This window comes from Capsicum annuum, chromosome 1 (assembly GCF_002878395.1).
Source record: "Capsicum annuum cultivar UCD-10X-F1 chromosome 1, UCD10Xv1.1, whole genome shotgun sequence".
Classification (NCBI taxonomy): Eukaryota; Viridiplantae; Streptophyta; class Magnoliopsida; order Solanales; family Solanaceae; genus Capsicum; species Capsicum annuum.
Window position 1 is genome coordinate 198,462,122 of NC_061111.1, and position 13,121 is coordinate 198,475,242.

Here is a 13,121-nt window from a genome sequence, read left to right on the forward strand (position 1 = left end):
GATTTGAGTCGAGTTAGGAATCCACAGTCGTTTTGAATTAAAGATGAGAACTATTTATGATTTGGTCTTTATGGTATACCCTTGAGTTGATTAAGATGGATTTCCTAACGCGTTTTGAGCTTAAGTCTGGGAGTAGTATTCAGCACCGAATGAGAAGTATGTGTTCAGCACATCCTACTTCTCCAGAACTACGTGCCACCGTAGGATTAAGATTAAAGGCCAAAGGCCAAGGCAGTGATCACTAAAGTTAAGGTTCTACTCTAATGACAAGGATAGAACAACTCTCCCCAACGTGGGCAAGAACTTGGACTCTATGTAAGCTCACATGGTTTATGCCGGTTATAAGAAACTCCCAAGTCCATAATAGTCAAGTTTCTTGAGTCACCAAGTTACTCTAAGTCTTGAGTTGAAGAGTTTGAGTTGAGTACAATGATTTATGAGGTTTACAATGCTTGTATTACTATTGATGATTTACAAGGAATATACTTTCAGTTGGTTCAACAGAAGAGAGTCGTTATTGTTAGTATGCATGATTTTCTTATATATTTATGATATTGTTTATAATGTTGCATACACCCCCACATACTCAGTACATTCCCAAGTACTGATTCCCATACTCTTCAGTGTTCTACACTTTCTCGTGATATAGGTCCAGGTGCTCAGTCTCAGCAGTGACAGTGATCTTTGAGTACCTTCATCTACATTCTGTAGTTGGTGAGTTCTCATGGTTCGAGGACCTATGTCCCTGACTTTGTCTTGTTAGTAGATGGTTGTTTCTTTTCAGTTCAGTACAAGTCAGTTGGGGATCTATCCCAATGGCTCCTCAGTCTTATGCAGTAGAGGCTTTGTCAGACTAGAGTATCAGTATGTACAGAAATTTTAGTATTTTATTTGTATAGGCCAGTATTTCTCTTCATTCAAGTATGTTCATGACATGATTTTTCTTTCTTATTTTAGCATGATTAGTGTTATAGTGAGTTCTGAAAGTGATGAAAGGCTTAGAGGGTTAGCTTGAGGCCACGTGTGGCCTTAAGCACCATGTGACATCTCGAGATAGGTTCTTGGGGTGTTACAAGCTTGGTATTAGAGCCTAAGGTTTAAAGAGTCCTAGGGAGTTTGACAAGCCGCGTTACTTAGAGTCTTGATCATCGGTGTGTAGCGCACCATATCTATGAGCAAGAGGCTACGGGACGTTTTAGGAAAAGTCATTTCTTTCTTTCAAAAGTTTATCATGCCTACAACTATTTCTCTCTGCTATTAATTTGTGCTCTCTTATGACAGAAAATGCCTCCTCGTAGGGCTCGCAGAAACAATGAATGACCTCAACTCGTTGATCCTTTAGGTAAGATGGTGACTCATGCCGAATTTTGGGAAGTTTTTCAGATGCTAACCCAGGTAGTTACTGCCAACGCTCAGGCCAATGTTCAAGCCGTAGTCCCACCTCCACAAGAAGGTAATTCAGCGGCAGCTTGGGTTCACGATTTTATACGAATGAATCCGCCAGAGTTTTATGGGTCAAAGACAGGTGAGGATCCGTAGATGTATCTTGATGAGGTGAAAAAGATCACCCAAATTATGCATGTAACAGAAGAAGAAAGTTTGGAGTTAGCTTCCTATCGCATGAAAAATGTTGCTTATGATTGGGTAGAGATGTGGAGGAAGAGTAGAGGGGAGGATGCCGCTTCCATGAATTGGTAGTTGTTCCAGGACGTGTTCTTAGATAGATTCTTTCCCCCGGAGCTGAGGGAAGCAAAATTAGGAGAATTTATGAACTTGAGACAGGGCCCCATGACAGTTAAAAAGTATTGTCTTAAATTTAACCAGTTATCTAAATATGCTCCCGGTATGATGGTTGATTCTAGAACTAGTATAAGTAAGTTTTTGGCTGGTGTGTTGGGTTATGTCGTGAAAAGGTGTAGATCCGCTATGCTTAATAGGGACATGGATCATTTTAAATTAATGATACATGCTCAACAAATTGAAGTAGACAAGGTAAAGGAGAGAGAGAGAGAGTAAGAGAGAATAAGAGGGTTAGATCAGAGCAGCAGGGGTATAGCTAGACTAGATTTCTTGGAGGGATCCACCCTCAGTTCCAGAGCCATTCATTCATGCCAGCGCCTTCATCAGCCAGTGCTCCAACATCCAAAATCAGGTAGGAGCAGAGTAATAGGCCTATTATTTCCAGGTCTCAGAACAGTGTGAGTAATAGACCTAACCATCCCCCATGTGCTAGGTGTGGTAGGACGCATCCTGAAGAGTGTATAGCTGAGCAGAGAGGTTGTTTTAGTTGTGGAAAGTTGGGATACAAACTCAGAGATTATCCGTATGCGGGAGCCGTGATGTTCGTCCCCAGAGTCAAGCTATTAGTGCTCCAATCCCTTTAGTTCGTCCTACTCCTCCTCAAGGTGCCTCGTCTATTACTACAAATGGTCAGCGCTAGAATCATTTTTATGCTATACCACCCCGCCAGGAGCAGGATGATTCACCAGATGTTGTTACTGGTACGCTCCGGGTATTTTATTTTAATGTGTATATATTGATGGACCCTGGGTCAAGTCTTTATTATGTGACTCCGTTAGTGGCTGTGAATTTTGAGAACAATGCTGAAAAGATTCCTGAGCCTTTTCTAGTTTCTACCCAGTAGGTGAATCTGTTGTTGCTAAACAAGTGTATAAGAAGTGTCCTATCACTGTCCTTCACAGATTCATGTTTGCAGATTTGATTGAGCTAGACATAGTTGATTTTGACCTTATTCTGGGTATGGATTGGCTTCACTCTTGTTATGCATCTATAGATTGTCATACCCATGTAGTCAAGTTTCAGTTTCCTAATGAGCCAGCTTTTTAGTGGTCCAAAAATTCTGTAGCTCCCAAGATTCATTTCATAGCCTATCTTAAATCTAGGAAATTGATATCCAAGGGTTGTATCTATCATTTGGTCCGAGTTAAAGACACCAAGTCTGAGACTCCGACTCTTCAGTCTATTAGGGTTGTCAATGAGTTTCTTGATGTTTTCCCGAAAGATCAGCACATTTATATCATACTCCTTTAGCAATTCTAACCACCGCCTCTGCCAAAGATTCAACTCTCTCTGAGTAAACACATACTGCAAACTCTTGTGGTCCATAAACACATCAACATGAACAACGTACAGGTAGTGTCTCTAGATTATCAAGGCAAAAACCACTGCAACTTACTCGAGGTCATGGGTCGGGTAATTCTTCTTATACGGCTTCAACTGCTTGGAGGCATAGGCTATAACCTTACTCTTCTGCATCAATATGCAACCCAAACCAACTCTAGAAGAATCACAGTCACTACAAAATCATCTACACCATTTGTAAGGGTCAACACAGGAGCTGAAGTGAGTCGAGTCTTCAACTTCTGAAAACTCTTCTCACAAGAATCTGACCACTGGAATTTAACTTTCTTTTGGGTCAACTGAGTCAAAGGAGACGCGATAGAAGAGAAACCCTCACCAAAACGACGGTAGTAGCCAGCTAGACCCAAGAAACTCCTAATGTCAGATGGGGAAATAAGTCTAGGCCAATTCTTCACAACTTCTATCTTTTGAGGATCAACTCAAATACCTTCAGAAGAAACAATATGACCTAGAAAAGCAACTGACCTTAACCAAAATTTGCATTTACTAAATTTGGAAAATAGTTGATGACCTCTAAGGGTTTGCAAAACTATTCAGAGATGTTCTGCATGGTCATTCTCACTTTAAGAGTATACGAGAATATCATCTATGAACACAATAATGAACATATCCAGGTAATTTCTGAACACCCGATTCATGAGGTCCATAAAAGCCGCTGGAGCACTTGTTAGCCCGAAGGACATGGCCAGGAACTCAAAATTACCATAACGGGTGCGAAAATCTGTCTTTGAAATATCGCACTCCCTGAATTTAAGCTGGTGATAACAGAATCTCAAGTCTATTTTCAAGAAATAACTGGCATCTTGCAACTGATCAAATAGGTCATCAATTCTAGGAAGAGGGTACTTATTCTTGACTGTGACCTTGTTGAGCTGACGATAGTCAATGCACATGCGCAATGAACCATCTTTCTTTCACACGAATAAAATGGGTGCACCCCAAGGAGATACACTAGGCCTTATGAAACCCTTGTCTAGAAGATCTTTGAGTTGCTCTTTCAACTCCTTAAGTTTTGCGGGGGCCATACGATACGGAGGAATAGTTATAGGCTCTATATCAGGGAGAAGATCAATTTCAAATTCTATATCTCTATTGGGAGGTACGAGCAAGGCCAATGTAGTGGCAGATGCCCTTAGCAAGTCATCCATGGGTAGCGTATCACATATCGAGGAAGATAGGAAGAAGTTAATTTGCGAGGTGCATCGTCTGGCTAGGTTAGGAGTTAGATTTTTTGATTCATATGAGGGTAATATTTGGGTTCATAGTAGTTTTGAATCTTTCCTGGTTACAAAAGTGAAGGAGAAGCAGGATATGGATTCTTATTTGATTGAACTGAAAGAGTCAGTTAAAGACCAAAAGGTGAAGGTTTTCTCCCAAGGGGGAGATGGTGTATTGAGATTTAAAAAATTTGAGGCAAAAAATTATGGCTGCAGCACATGGAGCGCGATATTCTATTCATCCCGGTGCTACCAAGATGTACCGTAATTTACGAGAAATCTATTGGTGGAATGGTATGAAAAAAAATATAGCGGAGTTCTTAGAAAAGTGTTCAACTTGCCAACAGGTTAAGATTGAACACCAAAGACTCGGTGAAATAATGCGAGAATTCAGTATTCCTACTTGGAAGTGGGAGGAAGTGAATATGGATTTTATGATTGGTTTACCTCTTTCTCGACGTCATCATAATTTGATTTGGGTCGTTGTAGACAGGTTGACTAAGTCCAAGCATTTTTTGCCAGTGCATACATCTTTCGCTGCTGAGGACTATGCTAAGCTGTACATTCAAGAATTTTTCAGGTTGCATGGAGTTTCTTTGTCTATTATCTCCGACAGGAGTACTTAATTTACTTCTCATTTTTGGAGGGCTTTTCAGAAGGGTCTCAGTACCCAAGTTCATCTTAGCTCCACTTTTTATCCGCAGACCAATGGTCAGGCTGAAAAGACCATCCAGACCTTGGAGAATATGTTAAGAACATACGTTCTTGATTTCAAAGAAAGTTGGGATAAACATTTTCCATTGATTGAATTTGATTACAATAATAGTTTCCATGCTAGTATTGGAATGGCTCCGTTTGAAACTTTGTATGGGAGAAGATGTAAATAGCTCATAGGTTGGTTCGAAGTGGGTGAAACTGCTGTGATTGGACCTGATGCTGTGTTCGAGGCTATGGAGAAAGTTAGGTTGATTCGGGAGAGGTTGAAAATAGCCCAGAGTCGTCAGAAGTTGTATGGAGATGTAAGAAAATGAGACCTTGAGTTTGAATGGGTGATTTGGTGTACTTGAAGATTTCACCCATGAAGGGGGTGAAAAGATTTGGAAAGAAAGGAAAGCTTACTCCCCGATATGTCGTCCCTTATACAATTTTGAATCGTGTTGGGAAAGCAGCTTATGAGATTGAGTTGCCTGCAGAATTATCAGTTGTCCATCCTGTATTTCATGTTTCTATGCTCAAGAAACACATTGGTGATTCTGTTGTTGTTGATCCATCAGAGATCTTAGATGTTTGAAATAGTCTTTCTTATGATGAAGTTCCGGTCGAGATCCTAGATTATCAAGTCCGTAGACTAAGGAACAAGAAAGTTCCCTTGGTTAAAGTTCTGTGGCGAGATCAATCCGTCAAGGGTGCTACTTAGGAAGCAGAAGCAGATATGCGAGCCAAATACCCCCATTTCTTCTTCACGAGTTCAAATAAAGATGAAGGTACTATTTTTTTTCCTTATTTCAGTTTCCTTCTAATCCAGTGTATTCAGCTATATGGTTACTCTCTCTATGATTCGAGCATTCTATGAAATACTAAAAAGTTAAGAGTAAAGTAAGCCCTTCGAGTGAGTCGTTCTAGTTGTGCGTCCTTATTTTCTCTTGTTCTTGGACTATCTGGCAACATTCGAGGATGAATATGTCCAAGAGGGAGATATTGTAATACCTCGATTGTTCCTTAAGCCTAAATCTATTTTTTTAGTGGATAGGGGTGTCTTCCAAAGTGATTGATGTTTATATTATGTTGTATTTCTCTAATTTCTACTTTTTTCATGTAGATCATTGAATAAGCTTTCCATTGATACTAATTTCATCAAAATCTGACATCGGACGAGGAAGTTATGGTCGTTTTACTAAGCATTGTCGAAATCGCCCAGGCCTGACGGTAGACTTGACGGACCGCCAAGTCCTTGGTGGACCGTCAAGTGTCCCGTCAAGCCAAGGCAGTAACCCCTTTTTCTGGCTATCATGTGACGGCCAAAATGGTGAACCGCCAAAAATTTGATAGACTGTCAAGGAGCGTCAAGTCGAGGAAGAATGTTTCATTTCTGGCCCCCTAGTGATGGACGATCTGGTGGACCATTAGTTTCCTGATGGATCGTCACTTTGACTGTCACGTTAAGGCATAATTTTCCAGTTTTGTCACTCGAGTGATGGACGATCTGGTGGACCATCAGTTCGACCATCACAGACCGAGATCATCAATTTTCAACCCTTTATAAAAGGGCATTTTGGTCTTTTCCACCCATTTTGGTTTAATATATATATCCAAGTGGAGGAGAGAAGATTATTTTTCTCTCATTTCTCCTCCAAAATTCTCTAAAAGCTAAGGTTTCTTCCAAAATCCTAAATCAAATCTTCTCAAAGAAATTTAAGGAATCTCCCATAGATTTCACCGAGTTGTTCAAGAATTAAGTTCTCCAAGTCAAAGGCATCAAGAAACTTAGCCTAAAAGTGCAAGAAAGAAATTCCAATCAAGTCTCTTATTCTTAAATTCATAATCCAAGGTATGTAGGATTTGAACAAGAATATCCTTTTATTCTTGTGCCCAAAGTATTTATTTTTACTATTGGAATTTCATGATATGTGCAAGTGGGTTTATACCCAAATTACTCTATTATTGATTTGTGAGAATTGAGCTATTGTAACGCCCCGATTTTCTGAACCGAAATGCTACACGGTGCTCATGACCCCGGAGGACCACAAGCTAACCCATGACTGATATCTATACCTGTAACTGCATAATATATATATATAAATGCGGAAACATAAACTAAAAGGCCATAAGGTTCAATCTTGAACAATAAAACGTCTGAATGAGGTGGTATCACAGTACCAAAACAAAACTGAAAATACTAAAGTTTGAATCTAAAAACTCTGTAATCGTCTAAAAGCCTCTAAACTGTCTGAATAAGGAGTTGAAGGAACATGTCTCCAATTAACTCCTTAAACTTAAAATAAACTGAAATACTAGAATAATAAATGTAATGATCATGTCCTCGAAAGATGAGAACTCACTGCTAACTGAACTGCTACTGCTGGTCTGGAATCTGCGCCTCAAAACATATGGTGTAACATAAAAGAAAGCACCACAGCGCGAATGCGTCAGTACAACAAAAATACTGAGTATACGTGGGGGTAGGCTAAGTGCATGGGGTTTATATGCATGAACATGCTGACTAATATGAACGTGAGAATACATACATACGTAACTGCTACTGAACTAGTGGAGATATTGACTACTAAGTCTGAATACTGACATCATGACTTTACCGATACTGAATAAATGAATGACTATTTCTGATAGTTCGAATTATGAAGAACTGGTCTGATTGATCATGTCTAACAGTCTTGAAATACTGATAATGTAAGCTATGACAACTGATTTAACTAATATAACTGTTATGATCGGCCTAACCGATGTAACTGATACTGAGTGACTGTATCTAACAGTCTAAATCCTCTAATAATGATTAAGAGTGACTAAGCTTGAGATCAAGCCTAAATAACAGGTGATCTCTGGAACTAATAATGAGAATACTCAACTGAATCTGAGATTGAGATCAAGCCTATCTGACGGGAGATCTCTAGAAGTACTGATACTGAATAACTTAATAAGAGACCACGCCTATATGACGGGTGGTCTTTAAGTCTGTGGAACTATCTGAGTTCCTTACTGAGATTAATGATTATATCTGACAGTCCTGATTTCTAATTTCTACTCTGAAGACTGATACTAAAACTATAACTGTGGGATGTATTCATGTAACCGACATGCCCCATGCTAAGCTAACTGGGGTCCAATCTCTGCCCTAACTGGAAGGGTGTCAATACCACACCACCGGTAAAGACAGCTGCTGTGGAGTCAGTCCTAATCTAGTGGGTGACTCCTGGGATTAGTCCTATACATATAAATGTGCTAATGGGTGACCCCTGAGTATGTCAGTCCTATCTAATGGGTGACATCTCGTACCTACACTGGCTTCTGGAACTTAGGGATTTCTTCTAAGGATCTCAGTCCTCACTAGCGGGTGAGTCCCCATCCCTAGGCTCGCTCGGTGCTGAATCCTACTCCTATTTGAAAGAAACTGAACTGAACTGATTGACTGAACTTACTGAGTTCCGTGACTGATGGAATACTACTAAGTTCATAAGATTTCTGAGAGTACTGATTTTCTGAGATTACTGAGATTAACTGAGATTACTAAGATTAACTGAGCATAACTGAGATTATTGAACTACTGAGACTGCTGAGATTTTTGAGTCACATGAGTAACTGAATTCTATAGATCATGGCTTGACTAAGCGTATCGTGACATGTCATGGCTCTAGGCACACAACTATATTTTTCGGCTACAAGTACCCCCAGGACTCGATGGAAGTAAACTGACACAACTTGACTTTCTTGAGTACATGACCATCAATAACAATCCATAATATATGAGTGAGGGATTTCATGAAGTAAATGACCATCATAATATCTAACATGAATAGGAATGCTTAAAATCAAGTCATAAATATCATATTCTAATATCATGGGCATTCCAACAACATATACTATTCATAATAATGGCATGGAAACTATTTAACCATAAGGGAATGGCAAACATGTAACATTTAGTTCATATTGTAATAATTTGGGGATAACTCATGTGATACTTCAAAATCATGATCTTGTTCATAGCATGGAAGACATATAGACACATTATAAATCCATTCCCCAATCATCATGTACATTCCATTAACACATATATTGCACAACAATGACAAGTGAACTCTTTGAACATAATAGACTAGCATGAATTTATCATATAGTTCACCCCCTAAGTTATAATACATGATTTTTTATCATTCTAGACATTTTATCAAACACCTTACATGCATAATATTGAGCATAGGTGTACTTAAAAAATTTAGAAATCTTAAACCACCCAAATTCATAGGTTTCCAACTAACATGCTCATACACTTCTTGGAAACACATTTAGATACCTTCTTGAAACACAATTAACAACCATCAACATGGACATAATCACACAACAACATAAAGATCATAATTTATTATTTAAACATGGTTCTTGAGCTCCACGGATGAAAGGGATCCGTGGATGAACACTACGCATACATTAGAAGGAAGATTCTTGATGATTGACGGAGGAATTTCCTTGAACTTGAATCTTCTATGAAAACCCTAGCTTGTGTTCTTGAGAGGATTTTACGGGAAAGAATATGTTTTGGTGAAATAAGGGCTTAATTCCATGTTTAGGCATTATATAGGAGTGGAAAAAGGACCATTTTACCCCCAAAACGGACTATTTAAGTCACCTGGACACCCACATGTGCGACGTACACTTTATCGCACATATTAGGTTATGCGTCGCACATCTTATCGCATATATTAGGGTGTGCGTCGCACACCTTATCGCACACCTTTTGTTAGGCAACGTACTCCACTTTGCAAAGTCTTAACTTCTTGCTCGGGTGTCGGATTTGGATGAAATTAGTATCATTGGAAATATAATTCAAAGATCTTTCATTTTATATATAGTAGGCCCTCTAATTCAATATATAAAAGGAGTTATGATCAAATAAAGTTGACCCAAATTTTGACACTCACTAAAACTTAAACGATAGGAAAGCTTTCAACTTGTACTTGAGTTAGGGAACGTCTACGATCTAAATTCATGCTCAAATAGATTTTCACACTACATAATTGATTAAAACACTAAATTTACATAGGATTTGAGGCTTTTGAAACGTCTACGCATAGGAATGATGGACTTTCATTCTAGTCCAAAATATGGGATATTACAGCTATTCAAGAGTGTTTTACATGACTATTTCATTGTTTCACTTCTTAAATTGAGAATTTATTCCATGAGTTATATATTGTTATTATGTATTGATAATTTTTTAGCGATTTAAGACAAGTGTCATGAGTTATGCTTTTCCATGAGAAGTTTGAGTTTTGAACACACACACACACACACACACACACATATACATATTGATATTGAGCTTGAGAGTCAAGAATGAGTCCTATGATGCTTTCTCGAAGCTTTTGATACTTGATGCAATTTGATAAGCAAGTGTACGTAATGTTGAGAAAGATTATTTTGATTTGAGTCGAGTTAGGAATCCATAGTCGTTTTGAATTAAAGAAGAGAACTATTTATGATTTGGTATTTATGGTATACCCTTTATTTGATTAAGATGGATTTCCTAACGCGTTCTGAGCTTAGGTATGGGAGTAGTATTTAGCACCAAGCGGGAAGTGTGAGTTCAGTGCATCCTACTTCCCCAAAACTACGTGCCACTGTAGGATTAAGATTAAGGGACAAAGGCCAAGGCAGTGATCACTAAAGTTAAGGTTCTGCTCCGATGGCAAGGACAAAATGGCTCTCTCCAATGTGGGCAAGATGTTGGACTCCATGTAAGCTCACATGGTTTATGTCGGTTATAAGAAACTCCCAAGTCCATAATAGTCAAGTTTCTTGAGTCAACAAGTTACTCTAAGTTTTGAGTTGAAGAGTTTGAGTTGAGTACAATGATTTATAAGGTTTACAACACTTGTATTACTATTGCTGATTTACAAGGAATATACTTTCAGTTAGTTCAAGCGAAGAGAGTCGTTATTGTTAGCATGCATGATTTTCTTATCTATTTATGATATTATTTATAATATTGCATATACCCCCACATACTCAGTACATTCCCAAGTACTGATTCCCATACTCTTCATTGTTCTATATTTTCTCGTGATATAGGTCCAGGTGCTCAGTCTCAGCAATGACAGTGATCTTTTGGTACTTTCATCTACATTCTGTAGTTGGTGAGTCCTCATGGTTAGAGGACCTATGTCCCTGACTTTGTCTTGTTAATAGATGGTTGTTTCTTTTAAGTTCAGTATGAGTCAGTTGGGGATCTGTCCCAATGGCTCCTCAGTCTTATGCAGTAGAGGCTTTGTCAGACTAGAGTATCAGTATGTACAGAAATTTCAGTATTTTGTTAGTACAGGCCAGTTTTCTCTTCATTCAAGTATGTTCATGACATGATTATTCTTCCCTATTTTAGCATGATTAGTGTTATAGTGAGTTCTGAAAGTGATGAAAGGCTTAGAGGGTTAGCTTGAGGCCACATGTGGCCTTAAGCACCGTGTGACGTCTCGAGATAGGTTCTTGGGGTGTTACAAATATATAAGGAACATGTTAGGCTTTATTCACTTAGTTTTTTAATGTTGAAAATAGAAGAACACACTTGAAAACCTCAAGTTCTCTCTCTTGTGAGGCTTGGCCGAAACTAGGTTACAATATTACGGTAGAGTTTCTTTTGTTGTTTGTTTGCATGGAACTTGGGGTGCTTGAAGGATTGAGGTCCTCTCTTGTGTCTCTTTGAAGAGTGTAGGTGTTCCTACTATCATCATTAAGGGTATTTGTGTGTCATCTACACTTAGGTTCTTAGTCATTATAGTAGTTTATGTCTCACTATCTACCCCTTTGTCTTTTGTAATCTTGTAACGTTATATCTTGTTGTTGTGGAATCCGAATCTAGTTATTCTTGTTGTCATCTTGTTCATCTCGTTATTGTTGAGTTGTTGGTTGTTTTTGGGTGTCAAATACACCCTTGTTTCTCGTATTCTTATTATACTTGTCGAATCCGAGTGAGGTCCCCTTTTGGTCCACGTTTTTTCTTGAATTTGTGGATTGTTTGAGGTATGTTTTGTGCTTTCCCTTGTTTGTCTTGTATCAAAACAAGATGTGTTTGGCCATGAAAATTCCAAATACAATTTTGGAATTGTATTTGAAAAAGTGAAAACAAGTTTTGCTTGTTTTCACTCATACTTGTCTCACAAAATTTCAAAAACAACTTTAATTTATATTCATGGCCAAACACAACTCCAACTTCAACTTCAACTCGAACTCCAACTCTGAAAAATTATGATTTTCATGACCAAATGGGGGCTAATTTCAAGACACAATGTAAACATTATTTAATAAGGTTACTTTGGTTAGATAACTATGTTATTGATTGTTTTTTTTTTTTTAATAAATGTGTCAAGTCAAAATATGACAAGTAAAATCCAACGAAGAGAGTATGTAAAAATAAAATTTTCACACAAGCCTGAAAGAAAGACATTATTGCTAAAAAAAAATAGAAAAATACTTCAATTATAGAATAAAGGCATAATACATAAACATGCCCTTTAACTTGCCCTCAAATTACATCTATAACCTCCAATTTTCAGTGTGTACAAGTAGACACTTAAATTTGTATAAAGTTTAACAAATAGATACACAGATCCTATGTGTCATGATACATACAGGACACCATATAAGACAAAAGTTGACCACGTAGAACGCCACATAAGACACATGTGAGATTTCTTATATTACTAGTCAGTTGGTACGTGGGATAATGTGAGATTTCTCATAATTAAATTTGATGCTAAATCCCAAACTAAATTTATACCATATTTAACTGTCAATGTAAATTTACCTCGAAAATAATTTATACCTTAAATCGAGCAGGATATAAATCTAATATCAATTCTAATCTTGAGCTATCTGATCTTATTTCACTCAATATGAAATTTTTTTGTCTCACCTCCCATATAAGGTAATTTAAACATTAATTTTAACAAGACTATAATCACGTAATAAAATCTACGTACCAAATAACCTCTAATACCCACATAACTCTAA